Source organism: Moschus berezovskii, chromosome 6 (genome assembly GCF_049115385.1).
Source record: "Moschus berezovskii isolate FMDL1 chromosome 6, NW_MosBer_1.0, whole genome shotgun sequence".
In the NCBI taxonomy this organism is placed as follows: Eukaryota; Metazoa; Chordata; class Mammalia; order Artiodactyla; family Moschidae; genus Moschus; species Moschus berezovskii.
Genome location: NC_142465.1, coordinates 27,966,895 through 27,993,744, shown reverse-complemented (window position 1 = coordinate 27,993,744; position 26,850 = coordinate 27,966,895). Strand labels below are relative to the sequence as shown.

General features: G+C 43.9%; 1 long non-coding RNA gene across 1 annotated transcript in view; it reads left to right on the top strand.

Moving 5' to 3' along the window:
* Positions 1 to 26,850, top strand: part of LOC148777559 (uncharacterized) — a 70,542-nt gene that overhangs the window by 12,044 nt on the left and 31,648 nt on the right. Inside the window, exon 2 of the long non-coding RNA XR_016037499.1 lies at positions 8,168 to 8,238. This is a non-coding gene — a long non-coding RNA (uncharacterized LOC148777559). The remainder of the gene's footprint in view (positions 1 to 8,167; positions 8,239 to 26,850) is intronic.

Genomic DNA, 26,850 nt, shown 5'->3' with positions numbered 1-26,850 from the left:
TTGGTCCCTGTCTCCTGTACAATGTCACGAACCTCCGTCCAGAGTTCATCAGGCACTCTCTATCTATCAGATCTAGTCCCTTAAATTTATTTCTCACTTCAATAAGGGATTTGATTTAGGTCATATCTGAATGGTCTAGTGGTTTTCCCTACTTTCTTCAATTTAAGTCTGAATTTGGCAATAAGGAGTTCATGATCTGAGCCACAGTCAGCTCCTGGTCTCTTTTTTGCTGACTGTATAAAGCTTCTCCATCTTTGGCTGCAAAGAATATAATCAATCTGATTTCGGTGTTGATCATCCGGTGATGTCCATGTGTAGAGTCTTCTCTTGTGTTGTTGAAGGAGGGTGTTTGCTATGGCCAGTGCGTTCTCTTGGCAAAACTCTATTAGCCTTTGCCCTGCTTCATTCCATACTCCAAGGCCAAATTTGCCTGTTACTCCAGGTGTTTCTTGACTTCCTACTTTTGCATTCCAGTCCCCTGTAATGAAAAGGACATGATTTCTGGGTGTTCTCAAAGGTCTTGTAAGTCTCATTACGTCATTGCAAATAGATGGGGAAACTATGGAAACAGTGACAGACTTTAGTTTTGGGGGCTCCAAAATCACTGCAGATGGTGATTGCATCCATGGAATTAAAAGATGCATGCTCCTTGGAGAAAAGTTATGACCAACCTAGACAGCATATTAAAAAGCAGAGACATTACTTTGCCAACAAAGGTCCATGAAGTCAAAACTACAGTTTTTCCAGTGGTCATGTATGGATGTAAGAGTTGGACTATAGAGAAAGTTGAGTGTCGAAGAATTGATGCTTTTGAACTGTAGTGTTGGAGAAGACTCTTGAGAGTCCCTTGGACTGCAAGGAGATCCAATCACTCCATCTTAAAAGGAAATCAGTCTTGAATATTCATTGGAAGGACTGATGCTGAAACTGAAATTCCAATACTCTGGCCTCCTGACAGGAAGAACTGAATCATTGGAAAAGACCCTGATGCTGGGAAAGATTGAAGGTGTGAGGAGAAGGGGACGACAGAGGTTGAGATGGTCGATGGCATCACTGAGTCAATGGGCATGAGTTTGAATAAACTCCGGGAGTTGGCGGTGGACAGGGAATCCTGGCATGCTGCGGTCCATGGGGTCGCAAAGAGTTTGACACGACTGAACTGATGAATGTCCAAATTTTATATTAATAAAATATCATCAATATTAAAACTATAGTGAGCTTAGTGTAATCTCTGTCCAATTACTCAAATTACATTTTGGGATCTTTCCATAATTCCAGGATGCTACTATTCACATTAATTATTATTTCCCAAGTAAATACAAATTAATATCAACTACTGAAGTAGATATGCCAGTTAAAGATTTCTAATTGAAAATGATCATGATTGGGACAATAAAAACGATGAATATTTATATATTGAATCTCTCAGTAAAGATTAATGAGTGTCTTCTCTGTGCCGGTGAAGGAAGTTCATGTTCTAAAGGAAGAGTTGCAGCCTCCCAGGTAGTGGAAGCCCACCTGCCAGTGCAGGGGACATGGCTTCAACCCCTGGTCCGGGAAGATCCCACACGCCATGGAGCAACTAAGCCTGGGTGCCACACCTACTGCCCTGACGCTTTACAGCCCACAAGCTGCAACGACTGAAGCCTGCGTGCCCAGAGAGTGTGTTCCACAATGAGAAGCCACCGCGATAAAAAGCCCGCATACAGAAATGAAGAGTAGCCCCTGCTCGCGGCAACTAGAGAAAGCCTGCGCCTAGCAATGCAGACCCAGCACAATCGAAAATAAGTAAATTTAACAAAATAAAGGTTGCAATGGTCTGAACTGTATCCCTCCCTCAGTTCGTATGTTGTAAGTCCTAACCCCCAGTACCTCAAAATGAGACCTTATTTGGAGAATCTTTACAGAGGTAATTAAGTAAAAACCCACTTTTCACTTTCACACATTGGAGAAGGAAATGGCAACCCACTCTAGTGTTCTTGCCTGGAAAATCCCAGGGACGGGGGAGCCTGGTGGGCTGCCGTCTATGGGGTCGCACAGAGTCGGACACGACTGAAGTGACTTAGCAGCAGCAGCAGCAGCGTGGGCCTAACCCAATGTGACTGGTGTCCTTATGAACAGGGGAAATGTGAACACAGGCACACACAGAGGAAAGGCAATATGAAGAGACGCAGGGAGAAGATGGCATCTACATGTCAAGGAGAGAGGTCTGAGGGTCTGGGACAGAACCAGCCTTGCCGACACCTTCACTTCAGACTTGCAGCCTCTAGAACTGTGAGACAATAAGAGTTCTGCTATTGAAGCCTCCCAGTCTGTGATCCTTTTTTAGCGCAGCCAATAGCAGACTAATCCAATGGGAAGGAGCTCTAAGATGGGAAAGAAGCTAATGAGTCATGGAACAGAAAAGCATTCAGTTCAGGGGAGTCCACTAAGTGAGGGAGAGAGGCGAGCGCCCGCTGAAGGTGGTGTGTGTAAACTATTAACCCCCATGAACCTGAGGCTTTGCTTTCTTCCTCGAGTTCAGAACCAAGCCTGGGAACGTTGTATGGGATAAGCTACTTTAAGAAAGAGACCGAGACATACAGTGGCTTAAGTAGGGCAGAAGCTTGCTCTTCTCCCATCCAGGGGAGCAGAGGAGGGCAAGAGGTCTAGGGCTGGGAAAGTCGCATGACGGTAAGACAGAGCAGCCATCTTTGACGGCGACCTCCGTCTCTGGACCTGCAGCAGTAGCTCAGGTGACAGCAGGTGACCTTCCCCCGCAGGTGACAGCAGGGGGAAGAAAGAGTGGAGGCCTGGAGCTTCTGTATCAAAACACTGTGGTTTGCAAGGCACATGCATGGCTTCTGTCCTCAACTCATTGGCTGGAGGTCAGTCAGGTAACCACACCTACTGCCACAGCATCTAGGACAAGCTATCGCTTGAAGAGTCCAACTCCTAAGAGTTCCCTGCTAACTAATGCAGAGAGCTGTGTTTCTTAAAGGAAGAAAGAGTCTAGACTCTGGGCAGCAGTTTGTAGGCTCTATCCCAGCCTAACCTCAGATAGCAAGAGAGCTGGACTCCTCTCAAGTGCTTCCCTCAAGGCTCCAAGTTGGTCGAGGTGACATCTGAAGTGGACTGTCACTTGTCTGCTATCATCTCTCCCATGATTTCCTGATGCGGTGGCTGGCCAGGTAGCAGGTGCCAAGGCCTGTCTCTCTCGTTCCCAGCTCTGAAAAAACTCTCCCCACCTCATCACAGGAACGCCTCCCCGGTCATCGTGTTTTCTGCCATTAGGGCCTTGCCGTGTGTCCTCCATGCTTATGAGCTGCCCGGGGCAGGCAGTTTGTGTGTCTGGCACGCTCTGTGACTCTCCAGCAGCCTGAACCTTTACTGCCTGTCAGAGCATTTATTAATATTGGTGCTAATAATAGTACCTAGCAGGGGCAGGCTGGCTTGAACACGTCAGAAGGCAATGTTTCCCGTTACTGTGCTTTCATCGTTCGCTGGAACATGACAGGCAGGGTAGATTCAGACTTGCCTTTTCAGTCCTCTTAGGTTACTGATTCCATTACTAGAAGTCTTGCTTTGCTGGCATCCGTAGAAAACACGTAGCAAACACAGGCCTTAGGGTATTCTCGTGCTCCGTTTATGCAGGCTGAAATGGAAAATTTGGCGTCTGTGAAAGATAAAAGTTCCAGCTCCATAGCCTGAGGTTGTCTTGAAGTGAGGTGGCATGAAAGCTGAGTATGGGCTGAATCTTGCCTGTCTTCTTGGTTGCAAAATGGAAACGGACAGGCAGGGAAAGCCAAGTTACCTGCCTTTAGATCTGTATTCCTATTGCTCATTCTTTAAAACGTTTCTCTGTCCAGGACTGTATAAATTGATATAAATTGCTAAACTTATTGAATCCAGGTTTATGTCAAAAACTATGGAGGGAGCTTTCTATGAATTTTCCTTTTTGAACCTCCCAGCAACTCACTGCTGTAGACACTGTCAGTTGCTAGCTCACCCTTCAGGCCAGCAGAATCCATTGCGTATCGCAGAGGTAGAAAAAGTGGGTTCTCGGGATTTCCTTGGTGATCCAGTGGTTAAGAATCTGCTTTGCAATGCAGGGGACGTGGGTTTGATCCATGGTCGGGGAACTAAGATCCTACATGCTACGGAGCAACTAAGCCTGCACTCCTCAACAGAGAGTCCATGCGCCGAAACTGAAGATCCCCCAGGAAGTAACAAAGATCCCAAGTGCCACAACTAAGACCCAAAGCAGCCAAATAAACAAACAAATTTTAAAAAAGAAAGAAAGAAAATGTAGGTCCTCATTTTACACCTGCCCTTTCAGCTCTGGCAATAGTCATGTAACCCAATATTGTCCAATTAAATTGATAACAGAGGAACTCTACTGGAGAAATTCTGGGCAAGACAAAATCTATGTGAGAAAAGAGGTAAGAGGAAAAACTGCATCTCCTTCTTTGAAAGTGTATTTGTTAATACATGATGTATGGAGCCTTGGCAGCCATTTTGTAATAAGGAGGGAGAGAGCGCCAAGAGATCCTCAGAGAAGCTCTGACATGGTTGAAACACTGATCTTGCTCGGAATGTGAAAAATTAAATCCTTTTAATATAAGCTCATAATACCTGAATACTTCACTATGTGCAGTTGCTGCTACTGCTACTGCTAAGTCGCTTCAGTCCTGTCCGACTCTGTGCGACCCCATAGATGACAGTCCACCAGGCTCCCCCGTCCCTGGGATTCTCCAGGCAAGAACACTGGAGTGGGTTGCCATTTCCTTCTCCAATGCATGAAAGTGAAAAGTGAATGTGCAGTTGGGAGCATCCTAATGTATCTCTGCTCCCTTCCATTTCCTTCCATTACCCTCTCCTTGGGAAAGAATCAGGGAACTCTCTCCACCTGCTCAGTGGTGCCCACAATTCTTTAAATGGGAGACAAGGTCTTTTATTTCTAGGACGACCTTAGGTCTGGTTTGCCCAGGACCCTTCTAGGACGGTTCTGGTTTATTCCTATTTTTCTGGTGTAAAGTTAAGGGATGCTAAAAATACTCCTGGATGGATGAGGCATTCTCTGGCCACTTGATTCCTTTTTCAGAGAGAAAAAGCTGAAAGGTGAGTATCACTGCAAGAGGAGAACCCAGCCTTCAAGTCACAGTGAAGGGGCAAACAGCGAGGGTTCTGGGAGAGTATAGGAGAGAGCACATGGGGTCGGAGGGTTTCTGTAGGGCAGGAAAGACCCAGGAATGAGAAATGGGGTACTCTAATGGCAGACTCATCCATCCCCTAGACTTTTCAGTGATCTGCTCTGCTTCTGAGAGATACAAGGCCTTCGTCGTTGTGGTTTTGTTCTTTCTCCGCTTTCTTTCCTTTCACAGGGTCACAATCTACCTTCCCCCAGAGCTCCTGGGCTTATTGGAACCCACTCCTTGTCCAAAAGTCTCAAACTCTTGCCCAGATAACTCCTTGCTTCCCTGACATCTTTCCAAGATCGACCAAGATGCTGTGTGAAGTGGCAGTCGTTCTCATTCATGCTATTTCAAGTCTATTTTTTTTTCCAGACTGACCCCTCAAAACTCAAGGTTATTTGGAACACATCCCACCCCTACTCCTTCCTTTTTATGGACACTCCGTGACCACGAGTACCTGAAACTCAGGCCTGGCTCCGCCCCTTCCCCCCTCAGTGGATAATGTTTTACCTGCCTCCTGTGCTAAAAAAACAAGTCACAAGTAGGGTGATTCATCTATCCTAGCAACGCATGTTCAAATGCATAAATTAGTCTTGATTTAAATTATAGAGGCTCATTATCTGTGAGAAAACTGGGCTGCCCCATAAGCCTATTAGAATGATTAGTGTGCCTGTAGCCCCAGTAGCTGTCCCTGGGGAGTTGAATCCAGGAATAGAATGAGCCCCTGTGCTCCCAGCACCAGCCCAAGGATGTGAGGCAGCCAGGGAGGGCTGCGGTGTTCAGCCTTCCCACTGGGCTTGGGGATGGGCAAGGGCTTGGGCAGGGAAGGACCCCATTCTTCCTGATTCTTCAATGGAGACACAGGAGATGGGCTTCTTTCTTCTTGCCTCCGCATCTGACCATCAAGGTGACAGTCTGAGCTTGTGCAGCAGTGGGAGGCAAGAGAAATGCTTAAGGGACTTTGGGCCACTGGACACACTTGGCGGGGGTTGGAGACGTCCATGGGCTGCAATCACTGCAAAGATTTCTATCGCCCATAACTCTATCTGTGGGAAACTGATAAGCTCCTTGGAGGGGACAGTTTAGTCCTGCAAGAAGAAAACTTTTAATTCATCCAACAATAATTATGAGTGCCTACTTCATACCAGGCACTGAGCTAAGATCAGAGGCTGCAGGAGCTACCCAAAACAGAATCTTATCCCTGAGAAACTTTTCAGTTTCTGGGATTTTCAGATAAGGTAACAGGTCATTTTAATACAGAGTCTTTATGCTACTGGTAAAAAAAAATTTTTTTCCAGAAAGATGACAGTGTATCCTTTCAATGTCATACTAAAGCATGTCTAATAGGTCAACCCATAGGTCTTCTGACAGCCTTGATCTGGCTAACTACTAGTACACAAGTTAAGATCGAGTGCTTAAAAAGTGAGATTTTAACTGGCAGGAAATCGATAAGATGCAAATAATTTTTGTCCATTGGAGAAGATAGCTTCTAAGGGTTATGATTTTATTGCCTATGTGTTAGTCACTCAGTCGTGCTGGACTCTTTGTGATCCCATGGACTGTAGCCCACTAGGCTCCTTTGTCCATGGAATTCTCCAGGCAAAAATACTGGAGTGGGTTGCCATTTCCTTCTCCAGGGGATCTTTCTAACCCAGGGATTAAACCCAGGTCCCTGCACTGCAGGCAAATTCTTTACTGTCTGAGCTACCAGGGAAGCCCACAAAGGGGACTCTGTGGCTACATGGGCCAGGAAGCAAACCTGGGCCTCCTGTGTGGCAGGCGAGAATTCTACCACTGAACCACCCATGCACCGAACTGCCATGTACCTTATTGCCCATAGGACATTATGCCCAGTTTTGGATCTAAGATAGCAGTATTCCATCAGCGTTCTTCCTTTCACTTACCACATATAAATCAGTTTCTCTTATGTTCCTTTGACTCAACTTCATTACCCTGCTAGCACCCTTATTAATGAATTAAATGAATATTTGACATAGGCTCATGATGTATGTTTGTGAGAGCTGTGTCTTTTACCTTCTGGAAATTACAATGTGAAACTACCTTAGAGAAAAGGTGCTAAGGGGTCCCAGATGAGCAACACCAAACTCAGTCTTAGGGGTTTAGGGAAGATATCTCAGATCATCTAAAGTTAGACATGAACACTGAAGGGGTAGGCTAGGCAGAGATGGGAGAGCGTGGTGTGCTAGGGTGAAGGAAATAGCTTATGTCAAGGCTGCAGATGAGACGCCTGCATCAACAGGGCACGAAGCCCAAGAGCACAAGTGGCGAGAGGCAAGGCTGGGGCAGGGGGTGGGGGTAAGCAAGAGCAAAGTCATGGCTGGACCTCAGTGCCAGGCCAAGGAGCTTGGTCTTTATATAGAGGGCACTGGGAACTAACTAAGGAATTTTTAAACAGGGAGAAGACATGATTGGATTTGGCTCCTGGGTTCACTGTTTCATAACCCAGGTAGAAATCTCGTTCAGCCATATAATAATTGCAGCTTGCAGAGGTTCCTTATAAAATTCCTCTATAATTCTGCTTCACTCCAGTTTCTACAACTACAATTAGAAGATATATTGATGAATAAATTCATGGAGAGATTTATATATATATACAGGATGGAATACCCAAAAATGGATATTTACCATTTATAATGGTTTCTTTCTCTATTTTGGTCAAGAGTAAAAATAGAAAAGGCAGATGTGCAAAAAAGCAAGGCTGACATATTTCAAAATACAACTCAAAGTAATGGGCAAATCAGAGCTGAAGGAGGAGACTCCAGAGACCAGCTATTAGATGCAATTGCTTTGGTCAGAAAGGTTTCTGCTTCTTTCAAGTTTCCTTGGCCAGATGTTTCCATTTCAGAGAATAAATTATAAAGCAGTTAAGCACTTTTAGCACAAGGGAACATTTATCTTGTTATGATGCAGCTTGTTGAGGACTTTTCAGCAATCATAGCACTTTTGTTTCTTGTCTCATTTCATCCTCACAGGAGCCTGTGAGGCAGACAGGATGAATGCTGCCATGCCCATTTCACAGATGGAGAAACCAAGGCCCAGAAAGGTAATAATTTGCCTACCTGCAAGGTAGGCAAGGTAGACTCGAAGAACGGAAAAAGGATAATCTTGTTACCAGTGCTCTGAATGACCATGAAAGTTTTACTTATTACGTATGAAATAAATGCAATGACAATTACACTCACTTCCCATGCTAGTGAGGTTATGCTAAAAATCTTTCAAGCTAGACTTCAGCAGTAATTGAATTGAGAACTTCCAGATGCACAAACTCAGTTTAGAAAAGGCAGAGAAACCAAAGACCAAATTGCCAACATCATTGGATCATAAAGAAAGCAAGGGAATTCCAGAAACACATTTCCTTCTGTTTCATTGACTATGTTAAAGGCTTTGACTGTGTGCACCATAATGAACTGTGGAAAACTCTTAGAGAGATAGGAATATTAGACCATCTTACCTGTCTCCTGAGAAACCTGTATGCAGGTCAAGAAGCAACAGTTAGAACTTTATATGGAACAACTGGCTGGTTAAAAATTGAGAAAGGAGTATGACAGGCTGTATATTGTCACCCTGTTTATTTAACTTACATGCAGAGCACATCATGCAACATGCTGGGCTCGATTAATTACAATCTGGAATCAAGATTGCCAGGAGAAGTATCAACAACCTCAGATATGCAGATGATACCACTCTAATGGCAGAAAGTGAAAATGAATTAAAGAGCCTCTTGATGGGGGTGAAAGAGGAGAGTGAAAAAGCCAGCTTAAAACTCAGTATTTAAAAAACTAAGATCATGGCATCGGGGTCCCATCACTTCATGGCAAATAGAAGGGGAAAAGGCGGAAGGACAGATTTCCTCTTCCTGGGCTCTAAAATCACTGTGGATGGTGATTGTGGTCATGAAATTAGAAGATGATTGCTTCTTGGCAGGAAAGCCATGACAAACCTAGACAGCATATTAAAAAGCAAAGACACCATTTTGCCAACAAAGGTCCATATAGTCAAGGCTGTGGTCTTTCCAGTAGTCATATATGGATGTAAGAGTTGGAACATAAAGCAGCAGAGTACCAAAGAATTGATGCTTTTGAACTGTGGTGTTGGAGAAAGACTGTTGAGAGTCCCTTGGACTGCAAGGAGATCCAACCAGTCAGTCCCAAAGGAAATCAACCCCGAATACTCTTTGGAAAGACTGATTCTGAAGGTGAAGCTCCAGTACTTTGGACACCTGATGCAAAGAGCTGACTCATTGGAAAAAGCCCTGAAACTGGGAAAGATTGAAGGCAGAAGAAGAAGAGGGTGACAGAGGATGAGATGGTGAGATGGCATCACTGTTTCAATGGACAAGACCTTGGGCAAACTCTGGGAGATGGTGAGGGACAGGGAGGCCTTGGAGTGCTGCAGTCCATGGGGTCACAAACTTGGTGGCTGAAAAACAACAACAAAATGCAATGAAGGGACAATTCTGTTCTTTCTTCTTTCAGTTCAGTTCAGTTCAGTCGCTCAGTCGTGTCCGACTCTCTGCGACCCCATGAATCACAGCACGCCAGGCCTCCCTGTCCATCACCAACTCCCGGAGTTCACTCAAACTCAAACTATGTGTTTTTTTCACTTGTTTGTTACTGTTATTAAATTATAAGTTCCACAGGGCAGTTTTCTATTGCTCTATGACAAACAGCCCTAAAACTCAACGGCTTGAAACCAGTAATTTATTGTTTCTCATGATTCTGTGAATCAGAGATTTGGGCAGGGCTCAGCCGGTTGGATCTTTTGTCCTTTATCCAGGCTCCACTACTTACAAGCTGTGTGATCTTGGGTGAGTTATTTACCCTCTCTGTGCTTCAGTGTCCTCACTTATAAGAAGCTTACAAATAATAACCACTTCTTAGGACTGTGATGTGCCCTCAAATACAAGTGAGATAACATGAATAAAGGGAATAGAACAGGTTAAGCAACTTATTAATAACTTTATTATTTATTATAAATAATTATCCTTGTTATTAGGTCTGTGTCTGCGTTTGCGTACTGCTCGCTACAGTATGTAGCTCTTCTTCTCTGTCCACGCTGAGTCTGCCAGTCTTTCTCTCTCTCTGAAGACTTCTATTCCATCTGTAACCACAGTCCCTCAGCAAGCCACAACCATGCCATGTCATTTGGAGTGCGTATCAGGGGGCTCAGGCATTTGGAGAGACACAGATCACAGTGGATGTTGCTCCGTGTCAGCACCTCCTCTCACAGATGCTTGGGTAACTTGTACAGCCTCTCACCTACCCCCACTTCTCATGGCCAGCTTCCTGGAGCTGCTTCCAGGAGGCAAACGTGGTGGTGTGGCTGGCTATTTGTTAGAACCTTAGTGGCGCTACCTCAAAAAGTCTGTGTCATAGATGGCTCTGTCAATTGCCTGGGAAACAAGCTGTGTTCTGGAAGTTAGTCTGGCTCCTTGGTGAGTAGGCTGCCAAGAGGTACATTATTCAAGAGGCAGTTCAGTCTGGCATCATGCAACCTGAGTTCAAATACAAGCAAGTTATTTCACTTTTCTGGGTCTCAGTTTCCTCATCTGTAAGGGAGCAGTAATGATAGATCCTCCCTCAAATGGCTGTTGTGAGGATTAAATGACTTAATTTGTATAATCTATGCCTGACACAATACAGGCCCTTAATAGAAGTTCCCTCCTGTTTATGCAGCATCTACAATGTAAAAGGCTCTGGGCAACACTGAAGGGGCTCTAGGCAGCCATGCAGTGCACTCCAGGCCTTCTGCAAGTTTACTGTCCAGTAGGGACCATAAGGGGGCTTCCCAGGTGGTGCTAGTGGTAAAGATCCACCGGCCAATGCAGGTAGACATAAGAGATGCAGGTTTGATTCCTGGGTCAGGAAGACCCCTGGAGAAGGGCCCAGCAACCCATTCCAGTATTCTTGCCTGGAGAATCTCTTGGACAGAGGAGCCTGGTGGGCTATGGTCCACAGGGTCACAAAGAGATATGACTGAGGTGTCACAAGTCAGGTATGACACACACACAGGGACCATAAGACAGGGAACTCCATCACATACCTGTTACCAAAGCTTTTCACACTTTATAAGAAGCACCTGCATTAGCCATTAGGGAAATGCACATCAAAGCAAAAATGAGACCCATTAGGACCATTTCATATGCATTAGGATGATTAGAATTTTAAAAGGCAGGTAAGGATGTGTTGACGTTGAGAAGAAATCTGAACCCTCATTCTTTGCAGGTGAGAATGTAAATGGTGTCAGCTACTGTGGAAAACAGCCTGACTGTTTCTCAGAAAGTTAGGCATAAAATCACCCCATGACTTAGAAATTACATTCCTAGATGTAAAACCAGGAGAAGTGAAGATGCAGGTCCACTCCAAAACTTGCATCTGAATGTTGATAGTAACAGTATTTATAATAGGCTACGCCGTATGTGGTGCGATGGCCCAAATATTAACTGATGAGTGGGAAAGTAAAATATGATATATCCACACCATGGAACACTGTTCAGGCATAAAAAGAAATGAAGTATTGATGCATGCTACAACATCGAAGAATCCTGAAAACATTAAGTGAAAGAAGTTGGTCACAGAGGACCATGTATTGTATGATTGCATTAATATGAAATGTCCAGTATGGGCCAATTTATAGAAACAGAAATAGACCAGTGACTACTCACACTTGGGACAGAGGAGTGGGAATTGGGGAGTGACAGCTAAAGGATACAGGGTTTCTTTTGGGGATAATGAAAGTGCTTTAGAATTTATTGTGGTTAACAGTTGCATATACTAAAGGCTTTTGAATTGTGTACTTTAAATGGGTGAATTTTATGCCACATGACTTATATATCAGTAAATTTTTAAAAGAGAAGTACCTGGAGTGTTTGTTAAAAATGCATGCTTTTTGAAGTCAATAAGCCTGACTTTTACAGCTCTGTTTTTCTTTCTCAAGATTGCTTTGGCTATTCAGGGTCTTGTGTGGTTCAATATAAATTTTAAGATTTTTTTGTTTTATATCTGCAAAAAATGCCATTGATAATTTGATAGGGATTAAAGCGAGTCGGACAGGACAGAGCGACTGAACTGAAAGCTACAGTAATTAAAATAGTACGGTACTGGCATAAAGATAGACTTATAGATCAATGGAACAGGATAGAAAGCCTAGAAATAAACTCTCATACGTATGGTCAATTAGTCTGTGATAAAGGAGACAAGAATATACATTGGAGAAAAGACAGTCTCTTTAGTAAGTGTTGCTGGGAAAAGCGGACAGCCACATGTAAAAGAAGGAAATTAGAGCATTCTCTAACACCATAAACAAAAATAAACTCAAAATCGATTAAAGACTAAAAGGTAAGACTGGATGTTATAAAACTCTTAGAACTCTGAAATAAATCTTAGCAATGTCTTTTTGGATCCACCTTCTATAGCAACAACAACAGCAGCAAAAAAACAAATGGGACATAATTAAACTTAAAAGCTTTTTCACAGCAAAGGAAATCATAAAAAAAATGAGAAGACAACCCACAGAATTGGAGAGAATATTTGTAAATGATGCAACTGACAAGGGATTCACCTCTAAAATATACAAACAGCTCATGCAGCTCAATTAAAAAAAAAAATGGGTAGAAGATCTAAATTTCTCCTAAGAAGACATACAGATGGCCAAAGAACACAAGAAAAGATGCTTACTGTTGCTAATTATTCAGTTCAGTTCAGTTCAGTCGCTCAGTCGTGTCCGACTCTTTGCGACCCCATGAATCACAGCACACCAGGCCTCCCTGTCCATCACCAATTCCCGGGGTTCACTCAAACTCATGTCCATCGAGTTGGTGATGCCATCCAGCCATCTCATTCTCTGTCGTCCCCTTCTCCTCCTGCCCCCAATCCCTCCCAGCATCAGAGTCTTTTCCAATGAGTCAACTCTTCGCATGGCCAAAGTTTTGGAGCTTCAGCTTTAGCATCAGTCCTTCCAATGAACATCCAGGACTGATCTCCTTTAGAATGGACTGGTTGGATCTCCTTGCAGTCCAAGGGACTCAAGAGTCTTCTCCAGCACCACAGTTCAAAAGCATCAATTCTTCGGCGATCAGCTTTCTTCACAGTCCAACTCTCAAATCAAAACTACAGTAAGGTCTCACCTCATACAAGTCAGAATAGCCATCATCAAAAAGTCTACAAACAATAGATGCATAAATGCTGCAGTGGGTGTGGAGAAAAGGGAACGCTTCTACACTGTTGGTGGGAATGTAAATTGGTATAGCCACTATGGAGAACGGTGTGGAGATTCCTTAAGAAACTAAAAATAGAGCTACTATATGATCCAACAGTCCCATTCCTGGGCATATATCGAGAGAAAACCATACTTTGAAAAGATACATAGAGTCCAATGTTCACTGCAGCACTGTTTACAATAGCCAAGCCATGGAAGCAACCTAAATGTCCAACAACAGATGAATGGATAAAGAATGTGTACAACGGAATATTACTTAGCCATAAAAGAATAATGCCATTTGCAGCAGCATGGATGGACCAAGAGATTATCACACTAAGTGAAGTCAAACACAGAAAGATAAACATCATGATGTCACTTTTATGTGGGTTCTTAAAAAATGATATAAATGAACTTATTTACAAAACAGAGGCACAGACTTAGCAAACAAACTTATGGGTTACCAAAGGGGAGAGGTGGAAGAGAGGGATAAATTAGGAGGTTGGGATTAACATATACACACCTCTCTACATAAAAGTAGATAATCAAAAAGGGCCTACTGTATAGCACATAGAATTCTACTCAATACTCAGTAATAACCTATATATGAAAAGAATCTGAAAAAGAACAGACATAGAATATGTATAAGTGAATCAATTTGCTGTATACCGGAAACTAACAACAGTGTAAATCGACTATATTCCAGCATAAAAACATTTTTAATGCACATTTTCTATACCCTCTTCTTAAGATTTTGATTCAAGTCTGGGGTGAGTTTATATAATAAGCCTTATGTTTCTAGTTTTCTGTTATACTGGCAGAGACGAACGATTTGGTTAGGGTAAATCATGAACAGCTTCCTAGATGAGGTTGTACTTGGACTGGACCATACAGGTTAAGGTTTATGCAGGGAGAAAAAGTTTGTAGGAATAGAAAACAGAACAAATCATATTCACAGGTCAAAGTGTCTGATAGAATTTGAGCCGGTGTTTCCTCAAGTCTGAATCTTGCTGAGGGAAGGAACTGGGTGAAAGAAGAACATTTGTGGTCTTACTGAATGACTCATTTTCCTTCTTCGACCCTCTGAGCTTCTGCTATCAAGGTATTTTTAGACAGTTCGCACAACCTAATAAGCCAGGGCAGGAAAATGTCAGGGAGAAGATGGACGGGGACAAGGCAGGTGAGTGACAGCAGTTCCTGGAAGTCTCTTCTCTTAGAACTGAGCTCTGTGGTAGCTTCTGTGTTACAGACTCTCACTATGTGAGTTAGAAACGGGCCAAAAGGTAGCTATTAACAATCCACTGAAGGTCTTACTTTAATGTCCAAAGGGGCTCTTCGGAGCTGGCTCTTCCTGCATGCCCTACAGAAGTCCTTTATGTGGCTAACTCTTCCCATGGCCTCAGGATCAATAGTTTTCCAGAAAGGGCAAAATATCAGATATTCAAACAGTCTTCCTAGGGAGGTAGGTAAGGGGAAAGGAGATCTGAAGATGTATCTTTAGTAAATACCGGGTGGAACCAACGAAATCCGTGGGCGTCACAGGACAAGGAAGGGAGAGAGGCAGGAGAGTGGGAGTCAGAAAAGCTTCTAGAAATAGAAGAAATGTAATATCCAAATCTAATTCTGAAGGGTGAAATGAAATCCTTACCAGACTAATATTAGCTACAAGGTTGAGGCAACGTTGAGATATCAAGACTGGTATTCTTGCCTGCATTTCTTGGTAACCCATGGTTCTTTGGAACCGAGGTGACCAAATTGTCCTGGATTGTTTGGGACTTTCCTGGTTTTCAGATGGAAAGTTTCATGTCCCAGGAATCCTCTCAGTCCCGGCCAACTGGACGAGTTGCTGGCTCTGATGGTAATATGAGCATCCCATCTCTGTGCCTCAGAAGAGAGATGATACAGCAGAACATGGAGAACAAAAGAGCCAGTTCTTGGCCTCTGAGTTTCAAAGCCTAGACCTGGTATGAGGCAGGATGGGTATGAGACGGTATGAGCATGTACAAAGGGCAAAGCTTCCAGCCCAGCTTAGATACAGGTTCTGAGATGGCGCCAGAGAGGGTCAGGACCAGATATAAGGCACAGATCCTAGACCGGTGTTGTCAACAGAACTTTCTAGGATGATAGCAGTGTTCTATAATAAACACTGTGTTCTTCAGTGTGGTAGCCACCAGCCACATATGGTTACTGAGCACCCAAGGTGTGGTTAGTATTGCTAATCTGGCATATGTTACCCAGTTTAAATTTGAATGATCACAGTGGCTAGTGGCTACTGGACTGCACACCTTGGTCTTAGATATGGCTGGGACCTTTCCCCTGAACAGAGTCACGGGAGCAAGGGAGTTGTTGAAGCTGAATGATGGATCTTCTGGATAAGATTGGGAAACCAAGAGCAGAGTGGATCTGAGCCTCATTGCTGGGGGTGGGAAGACTCTGAAAGTCCCTAAGCCAATAGGGACATGAGTGCAGAAGGTGTATTTGTGCAATGTGTCAAGACAAACAGGTCCAAGGCAACCCCAAGGGGTTTTGGGGTCACAGGATGCTGTGGGCAATATATGGCCATGGCACCCAGGATGGTGGAGAAATCCAGACATGACACAGGGAATTGGCAGATCTGCAGGTGCTTGGTAGCTGGCAAGAAGCAAGAACATAGAAGAAGAGATGCCGACCATCTAGACCTGCCATCTCGAGCCCACATCAGCTCCCCGCAACGTCCTCAGAGCCCAGGGAGAAGCCATGAATCGACTGAAATGAAGTCCCTGTTGTTTTCAGAAGGAAAGGGAGATTTAACACAGGCATTAGGTTCAGATACAGGAAGATAAAGTCAAATTTCTTGCACAGCTGAATATATAGACTGAGGCTTATACCCTCTACACTCTCATATACTTACGTTTCCTCTTACATGGTGTTGGGCCAAGTATGTGACAAACATTTACATAGCAGATGTGAGAGACGCCAGCTCCGGCACAACCGACCACGCGCAGAAGTGTGCCCGAGAGGAGCTACCCCACGCCCAAGGTCAGGGCGGTGGCCGAGAGGAGCTGTCCCACGTCCAAGAGGCGGTGGCTGCGCGGGCACAGGAGGGACGAGAGGAGCTACTCCACGTTCAAGGTCAGGAGGGACGGCCTTAAGGAAATACCCCTCGTTCAAGGTAAGGTACAGCGGCTGCACTTTGCTGGAGCATCAGTGAAGAGATATCCCATGACCAAGGTAAGAGAAACCCAAATAAGAGGGTAGGTATTGCAAGGGGGCATCAGAGGGCAGGCACACTGAAATCATAATCACAGAAAACTAGTTGATCTGATCATATGGACCACAGCCCTGTGTAACTCAGTGAAACTAAGCCGTGCCGTGTGGGGCCACCCAAGATGGACGGGTCATGGTGGAGAGGTCTGACAGAATGTGGTCCACTGGAGAAGGGAATGGCAAACCACTTCAGTATACTTGCGTTGAGAACCCCATGAACAGTATCAAAAGGCAAAATGATGGGATACTGAATGAGGAGTTCCCCAGGTCGGTAGGTGCCCAATATGCTACTGGAGATCAGTGGAGAAATAACTCCAGAAAGAATGAAGGGATGGAGCCAAAGCAAAACAAATACCCAGTTGTGGATGTGACTGGTGATAGAAGCAAGGTCTGATGCTGTAAAGAGCAATATTGCATAAACCTGGAATGTTAGGTCCATGAATCAAGGCAAATTGGAAGTTGTCAAACAGGAGATGACAAGAGTGAACATAGACATTCTAGGAATTAGTGAATTAAAATGGACTGGAATGGGTGAATTTAACTCAGATGACCATTATATCTACTACTCTGGGCAGGAATCCCTTAGAAGAAATGGAGTAGCCATCATGATCAACAAAAGAGTCTGAAATGCAGTACTTGGATGCAATCTTAAAAATGACAGAATGATTTCTGTTCGTTTCCAAGGCAAACCATTCAATATTACAGTAATCCAAGTCTATGCCCAAACCAGTAATGCTGAAGAAGCCAAAGTTGAACGGTTCTATGAAGACCTACAAGAGCTTATAGAACTAACACCCAAAAAAGATGTCCTTTTCATTATAGGGAAATGGAATGCAAAAGTAGGAAGTCAAGAAGTACCTGGAGTAACAGGCAAATTTTGCTTTGGAATACAGAGTGAAGCAGGGCAAAGGCTAACAGAGTTTTGCCAAGAGAACGCACTGGTCATAGAAAACACCCTCTTCCAACAACACAAGAGAAGACTCTACACATGGACATCACCAGATGATCAACACCAAAATCACATTGATTATATTCTTTGCAGCCAAAGATGGAGAAGCTGTATACAGTGAGCAAAAACAAGACCGGGAGCTGACTGTGGCTCAGATCATGAACTCCTTATTGCCAAATTCAGACTTAAATAGACGAAAGTAGGGAAAACCACTAAACCATTCAGATATGACCTCAATCAAATCCCTTATGATTATACAGTGGAAGTAAGAAATAGATTTAAGGGTCTAGATCTGATAGATAGAGTGCCTGATGAACTCTGGATGGAGGTTCGTGACATTGTACAGGAGACAGGGACCAAGACCATCCCCATGGAAAAGAAATGCAAAAAAGCGAAATGGCTGTCTGAGGAAGCCTTACAAATAGCTGTGAAAAGAAGAGAAGCGAAAAGCAAAGGAGAAAAGGAAAGATATAAGCATCTGAATGCAGAGTTCCAAAGAATAGCAAGGAGAGATAAGAAAGCCTTCCTCAGCGATCAATGCAAAGAAATAGAGGAAAACAACAGACTAGGAAAAACAAGAGATCTTTTCAAGAAAATTGGAGATTCCAAGGGAACATTTCATGCAAAGATGGGCTCGATAAAGGACAGAAATGGTATGGACCTAACAGACCTAACAGAAGCAGAAGATATTAAGAAGAGGTGGCAAGAATACACAGAAGAACTGTACAAAAAAGAGCTTCATGACCAAGATAATCACGATGGCGTGATCACTCACCTGGAGCCAGATATCTTGGAATGTGAAGTCAAGTGGGCCTTAGAGAGCATCACTATGAACAAAGCTAGTGGAGGTGATGGAATTCCAATTGAGCTATTTCAAATCCTGAAAGATGATGCTGTGAAAGTGCTGCATTCAATATGCTAGCAAATTTGGAAAACTCAGCAGTGACCACAGGACTGGAAAAGGTCAGTCTTCATTCCAATCCCAAAGAAAGGGAATGCCAAAGAATGCTCAAACTACCGCAAAATTGCACTCATCTCACACACTAGTAAAGTCATGCTCAAAATTCTCCAAGCCAGGCTTCAGCAATATGTGAACCATGAACTTCCAGATGTTCAAGCAGGTTTTAGAAAAGGAAGAGGCACCAGAGATCAAATTGCCAACATCTGCTGGATCATGGACAAAGCAGAAGAGTTCCAGAAAAACATCTATTTCTGCTTCATTGACTATGCCAAAGCCTTTGACTTGTGGATCACAATAAACTGTGGAAAATTCTGAGAGAGATGGGAATACCAGACCACCTGATCTGCCTCTTGAGAAACCTGTATGCAGGTCAGGAAGCAACAGTTAGAACTGGACATGGAACAACAGACTGGTTCCAAATAGGAAAAGGAATACATCAGGTTGTATATTGTCACCCTGCTTATTTAACTTATATGCAGAGTACATCATGAGGAACGCTGGGCTGGAAGAAGCACAAGCTGGAATCAAGATTGCTGGGAGAAATATCAATAACCTCAGATATGCAGATGACACCACCCTTATGGCAGAAAGTGAAGAGGAACTCAAAAGCCTCTTGATGAAAGTGAAAGAGGAGAGTGAAAAGGTTGGCTTGAAGCTCAACATTCAGAAAACGAAGATCATGGCATCTGGTCCCATCACTTCATGGGAAATAGATGGGGAAACAGTGGAAACAGTGTCAGACTTTATTTTCTTGGGCTCCACAATCACTGCAGATGCTGATTGCAGCCATGAAATTAAAAGACGCTTACTCCTTGGAAGGAAAGTTATGACCAACCTAGAAAGCATATTAAAAAGCAGAGACATTACTTTGCCAACCAAGGTCCATCTAGTCAAGGCTATGGTTTTCCCGTGGTCATGTATGGATGTGAGAGTTGGATGTGAAGAAAGCTGATCGCCGAAGAATTGATACTTTTGAACTGTGGTGCTGGAGAAGACTCTTGAGAGTCCCTTGGACTGCAAGGAGATCCAACCAGTCCATTCTAGAGGAGATCAATTCTGGGTGTTCGTTGGAAGGACTGATGCTACAGCTGAAACTCCAATACTTTGGCCACCTCATGCGACAAGTTGACTCACTGGAAAAGAGTCTGATGCTGGGAGGGATTGGGGGCGTGAGGAGAAGGGGACGAAAGAGAATGAGATGGCTGGTTGGCATCACCGACTCAATGGACATGAGTTTGAGTGAACTCTGGGAGTTGGTGATGGACAGGGAGGCCTGGTGTGCTGTGATTCATGAGATTGCAGAGAGTCGGATACGACTGAGCGACTGAACTGAACTGAACCGAACAACAGTCTAGGAAAGAAGTACTTCTATTACCTGCATTTTACAAATGAGGCAGCTGAAGCCCAGAAAGTTCTTATAACTTTCTTATAGACACCCGAGGCTCATAAATGTTGCAGTCCAGATTCCATTCTACGTTTGTCTTCCTTTCAAAACATTTAACCTCTATCAGGTTGGAATCTGTTTATCTACTTCAAATCCTATTTTTTTTTTTTTCAGAAACAATGCCCTTCTTATCTCAGAGAAGCCTTACTCACTTCAAATACATGCTCTGAGTAGAGATTGCCAATCAGGATAACTTACCACCCAGGCCAGATGAGGAAGAAGTAATGACATGGATTCAAACCCCATTTTGTTTCCTTTTGGGTACATGGTGACTCCCTATTTTGCAGGCTCTGTTGCAGTTACATGGACCATGTGAATGAGTTGTGGCCAAGGGAGTGTGCGAATGTGGGAGGATATGACACGTGTCTTTCACTCAGGAGACAGAGGGACAGCCAGACTGGGAGATAGAAGGAAGCACAAACATAAATCAGGTTAGAAAAGTATGTCTAGGAAGGACATGGATGCAGTCCCTGCCCTATAATACTGAGGAAACGCAAACAGAAGAGAAGAGCTACTACATTTGTCAGACAAACCACAAACCTTGAGTTTCCAAAAAAAGAAAAAGTCTTTGACTGCTGAAGTTGTAAAACAATCTCAGCCCTCAAAACTCACCCAGGAAGACTTGGGATTCCGAAGCAGTGGAGCCTTTTACAAGACCACACTTGTCAGTATCTAGTTCAGACGTGCCAGGGGGATGATAGACAAGGTGGTGTTTTCCAGAGGCTAGAATTAGATCAAGTTAAGAAACCAGAACTGCTGTGGTCAAGGAGTGCCATCCTTCTCTTTACTGAAGGGGAGCTAATTTCCTGTCCCTACTCCTTCGATGTGTGGGAAATGGGACAGGCAAATGACTTGCCTTCGAATTCCCTAGTCACTAGATCGCAGGGAGCCACATCTGGTCACCCAGCAAGACCAGAATGCCCAGCTTCCTCTGTAACTCGGTAGGGCCACCTGACTGAGTCTTGGCCAATGAACTGTGTATGAGCGGAGAAGAGAGGGGTGGTAGAGGGGTCCCAAAGGTGGGGTTGAGCAGCCATTGAGTAAACCAAAGGGACAAGTTGGTAGGTAGAACAGGGGAAGGGTCCTCTGTTCCTATGGACTCAGGATAGTTCTTGGTGAGAGTCACTAAGTTTTCTAGAAAGGACTGCTGTTGCAGCTGTATGGATTATGTGCTGGACAAGAAGCCTTGCTGAGAGAGTAGGTAAAGGCTAAATCCTAGCTCATGCTCTGCTCACCGAGGCTGTGTCCACCTGGGACAAGGTCATGTATGTCTCTACATAAAGCATCACCTCCTCACTGAGTCATGGACCTGGAAGGCTTTGCCTGCTAGAGGGAGCCAAGGGTTTCCCACTGGTTTTCCGCCTCTTCTAGGAGACACCGTTCTAATTTGTGGAGAGGAGCCGCACGGGTTAGTCTGGTGTCTCCATCTCTGCAGTTTTGGCATCGACTGGGGGTTGCCAAGTCAGACTTCTGACCACTTCCCTGCCATGAACTAGGTTTTCAGTTCAGTTCAGTTGCTCAGTCATGTCCAAATCTTTGCGACCCTGTGAATCACAGCACGCCAGGCCTCCCTGTCCATCACCAACACCCAGAGTTCACTCAAACTCATGTCAAGTTGGTGATGTCATCCAGCCATCTCATTCTCTGTCGACCCCGTCTCCTCCCACCCCCAATCCCTCCCAGCATCAGAGTCTTTTCCAGTGAGTCAACTCTTCACATGAGGTGGCCAAAGTATTGGAGCTTCAGCTTTAGCATCAGTCCTTCCAATGAACACCCAGGATGAATCTCCTTTAGAATGGACTGGTTGGATCTCCTTGCAGTCCAAGGGACTCTCAAGAGTCTTCTCCAGCACCACAGTTCAAAAGCATCACTTCTCCGGCAATCAGCTTTCTTCACAGTCCAACTCTCACATCCATACATGACCACAGGAAAAACCATAGCCTTGACTAGACGGACCTTGGTTGGCAAAGTAATGTCTCTGCTTTTTAATATGCTTTCTAGGTTGGTCATAACTTTCCTTCCAAGGAGTAAGCGTCTTTTAATTTCATGGCTGCAATCAGCATCTGCAGTGATTGTGGAGCCCAAGAAAATAAAGTCTGACACTGTTTCCACTGTTTCCCCATCTATTTCCCATGAAGTGATGGGACCAGATGCCATGATCTTCATTTTCTGAATGTTGAGCTTCAAGCCAACATTTTCACTCTCCTCTTTCACTTTCATCAAGAGGCTTTTGAGTTCCTCTTCACTTTCTGACATAAGGGTGGTGTCATCTGCATATCTGAGGTTATTGATATTTCTCCCGGCAATCTTGATTCCAGCTTGTGCTTCTTCCAACCCAGCGTTCCTCATGATGTACTCTGCATATAAGTTAAATAACCAGGGTGACAATATACAACCTTGACGTACTCCTTTTCCTATTTGGAACCAGTCTGTTGTTCCATGTCCAGTTCTAACTGTTGCTTCCTGACCTGCATACAGGTTTCTCAAGAGGCAGGTCAGGTAGTCTGGGATTCCCATCTCTTTCAGAATGTTCCACAGTTTATTGTGATCCACACAGTCAAAGGCTTTGGCATAGTCAATGAAGCAGAAATAGATGTTTTTCTGGAACTCTCTTGCTTTCTCCATGATCCAGCGGATGTTGGCAATTTGATCTCTGGTTCCTCTGCCTTTTCTAAAACTTGCTTGAACATCTGGAAGTTCACGGTTCACATATTGCTGAAGCCTGGGGCTTGGAGAATTTTGAGCATGACTTTACTAGTGTGTGAGATGAGTGCAATTGTGCGGTAGTTTGAGCATTCTTTGGCATTCCCTTTCTTTGGGATTGGAATGTTTCCAGTCCTGTGGCCACTGCTGAGTTTTCCAAATTTGCTAGCATATTGAATGCAGCACTTTCACAGCATCATCTTTCAGGATTTGAAATAGCTCAATTGGAATTCCATCACCTCCACTAGCTTTGTTCATAGTGATGCTCTCTAAGGCCCACTTGACTTCACATTCCAAGATATCTGGCTCCAGGTGAGTGATCACGCCATCGTGATTATCTTGGTCATGAAGCTCTTTTTTGTACAGTTCTTCTGTGTATTCTTGCCACCTCTTCTTAATATTTTCTGCTTCTGTTAGGTCCATATCATTTCTGTCCTTTATCGAGCCCATCTTTGCATGAAATGTTCCCTTGGTATCTCTAATTTTCTTGAAGAGATCTCTAGTCTTTCCCATTCTGTTGTTTTCCTCTATTTCTTTGCATTGATCGCTGAGGAAGGCTTTCTTATCTCTCCTTGCTATTCTTTGGAACTCTGCATTCAGATGCTTTATCTTTCCTTTTTTCCTTTGCTTTTCGTTTCTCTTCTTCTCACAGCTATTTGTAAGGCCTCCTCAGACAGCCATTTCGCTTTTTTGCATTTCTTTTCCATGGGGATGGTCTTGGTCCCTGTCTCCTGTACAATGTCACGAACCTCCGTCCAGAGTTCATCAGGCACTCTATCTATCAGATCTAGTACCTTAAATCTATTTCTCACTTCCACTGTATAATCATAAGGGATTTGATTTAGGTCATATCTGAATGGTCTAGTGGTTTTTCCCTGCTTTCTTCAATTTAAGTCTGAATTTGGCAATAAGGAGTTCATGATCTGAGCCACAGTCAGCTCCCGGTCTTGTTTTTGCTAACTGTATACAGCTTCTCCATCTTTGGTTGCAAAGAATATAATCAATGTGATTTTGGTGTTGACCGTCTGGTGATGTCCATGTGTAGAGTCTTCTCTTGTGTTGTTGGAAGAGGGTGTTTTCTATGACCAGTGTGTTCTCTTGGCAAAACTCTATTAGCCTTTGCCCTGCTTCATTTCGTGCTCCTAGGCCATATTTGCCTGTTACTCCAGGTGTTTCTTGACTTCCGAAAATCTTTAATTTGGAATATAATAAAAAGTATAACCTTATTTTCAAAGATGTGTTGAGCAACACTTCTACTTCTTTCCAAGCTTCTTCCTCCCATTTATGGTGGGTACAGAGGAAACGTGAGGTGTCCTTTGAGTGTTCCTGCAGCTCTCAGGACTACCAGGAACTGCTGGAAACTTGTACTCATTTTTATTATGATCATTTTTCTTCTTGCCTCCTTGATTTGGTATTTCTAGTAAACCTCCTCATTAAAGCAGTATTAAGCCAATTCATACATATGTATATAGTCTCTTAATTATCTGTTGATGGATATGGACTGTGATACATTTACATAATGAGCTTTTAAAACATGCAGATGCACTTTACAATTAGAGCCAGGTGGGGGCTGGGTGAGGCAGAACTTGGAAAAACAAGCATACTTTCTCTCTCGACAATACCAAATGCGCCTACTAGAGAACCCCTGAAGTTTGAAGGTGCAAATCTGTACTGCTGTGGAGCTTAGTTCCTCCCTACAGATTTCAGATAATATTAGGGATGTTGTTGAATTAGAAGCCAGGCCAAGTGAATTGCAATTACATCCTATTCTGAATGCTGAGAGTGAAGGACATAAATCGGGAGAAGAGCAATAATGCAGTCAAGACTGGGGAGCCATGACTAGTGTGGTGAACATTCCGCTGTCCTTCAGTATCTAATATCCAGTTCCCCTCCATTCTGAGCACAGGGGAGAGGCACATTGCCCACACTTGAAATTAGGCATGGCCCTGAAAGATGAGCAGAGGTAATATTGGTCAATTTTGTACAGAAGTATTGAAGAGCCATTTTGTGAGATTCCAAGTGCTCTTCATTTTGATTTGAGTCTGGAGAAACCCAAAGGGTAGAGCATCTGTCAGCCTGGGCTCTGGACTCGGGGGTGGTATGGAGCAGAGACCACAATTGATATATGCTGCATATGTAGCATTCCGTTCCGTTGCTCAGTCATGTCCAACTCTTTGCGACCTCGTGGACTGTAGCCTACCAGGCTTCTCCGTCCATGGGATTCTCCAGGCAAGAATACTGGAGTGGGTTACCGTTTCCTTCTCCAGGGGATCTTCCCGACCCAGGGATCGAACCCGGGTCTCCCGCATTGGAGGCAGACGCTTTAACCTCTGAGCCACCAGGGAAGCCCTCAGCTAGAAACAAAACTGTCTTGTTCAAGGCACTGAGCATGGTTTGTTGTTGTTGTTTTAACAGTAACAAAGCCAAGCCCATCGTGACTGATAAAGCTGGGACCAGAGACTTGAATACTATTCTAGGAACAACATTTGCTAGAAAACTTGAATCTAAGAGCTCAGTTCTGAAGAAAAAGTTCTTTAGCTCAGAAATAGATTAAGGAAGCTAAAACAAACCCATCTTCCTTGTTCCCCCAAAGGCACCACTCAGGTAGGTTCCCTAATATTACACCTAAAAGACAGCACAGTCTTTTCAGTTTTACTGGGCTGACTGATGTTTCCACCCAGCTTCAGTGCAGGCTCCTGGCAGCTGCTACAATTTGAGGTTTAGAATAGGTAAATGCAGTAAATGTAGCTGACCCATCTGACAGGCTGTTATAAGGGTGGCTGGTGACTTGTTAAATCATTGTTAAAAAAAGATTGAGTTCCCTCAAATAAAAATTGTGATATAAATCCTTACGTGGCACTAATATCTGATGGAGGAAAACATTAGAAAGTCGTGATACCGAAAGGGTCCTAAGTTAGAAATTGGTTTTCATTCACAGAAGCAACAGAGGAGCTGGCTATGGTTTTAAGACCCTAAGAAGGAGCGGGTCCTCAGTGAAAGAGAAATTCTTTCTCCTTGCAACCCAAAGGAGAAAAAAGTAACAGACTCTTTTTTAATGTACCACACACTTTTCTAAATACGTTAGTTATGTAACTCATTTATTCATCACAAAACCCTGGGAGGAAACCGAGGCATAGAGAGGTCAAGTAACCTGCCTAGGGTTCTGGCTCAGCCAGCCCAGTTTCAAAGCTCGTGCTGATATTAGAGAACCATTGACTGAAACTGTCTGTCCCTGGCCATGCAGGATTACAACTGCTTACAGGAGTTACCCCACACTGGGAGGTCCCATGAAGGAACACAGAACTGAAAAGCTAGAAGAGTTTGGGAGGGGCCAAAGCGGGGAGGAGGTGCCAACCCATAATATGTACTGCTGACCTCCCAGACACCCTTGCGCTAGGAGCCACCTTGACTGAGAGATGCACCCACTGCCAGGAGCTGGATCAAATATGGACACAAGTAAGGCGACTGGCCAGAGACAATCTGGACAATTAAACCATTACCATGAAACCTGAGACTACGAGCCACATGGCGAAGCAGCTCTCTCGGGTTCTCTCACTTTGCTGTCCTCTGCCCCTCCCAAAAAGGTCCTTTGCTTTGTCTCCTCAGGTAATTCATTTCTGAATGTTAGACGAGAGCCCACTCTCAGGCCCTGGAAGAGGTCCCACTTATATTACTATAACAGTAATAGCATTGGAATTTTAGGTGCTTCTGTATCTACAATGTGTGAGCAATTTAAAAAGCCAAAAGATGGATGAAGAGATGAATTAATTATAAAGAAAAGTATTGCTAAAGGCTAATTTTCAAAATAAGGTACAATGGTGACTTTTATCCAAATAACAAACAAGTGTCTAAGATTTTATTTAACGCACTAATCAAGGAGGGAATCAGGATGGTATTACAAACTTTCTTTCAGATATGCCATGTACGTATGGACAGATGAGGAATTTGGGACGTGAATTTACAGTGTTAGGACTGGCGGAATGGGGCAATATCCAGAGAGTAACATCAGTTGCATTCCCCTGGACACAGTTAGCATTTCTACAGCAAGCATCATATGCATTACTCTCTGTTCTCTACAAGTTAACTTCTATTTCTGCAGGGTGTAAACACTCTAGTCAAAGACAAAAGTGTGCACATTTATGAAATCTGATGGCCA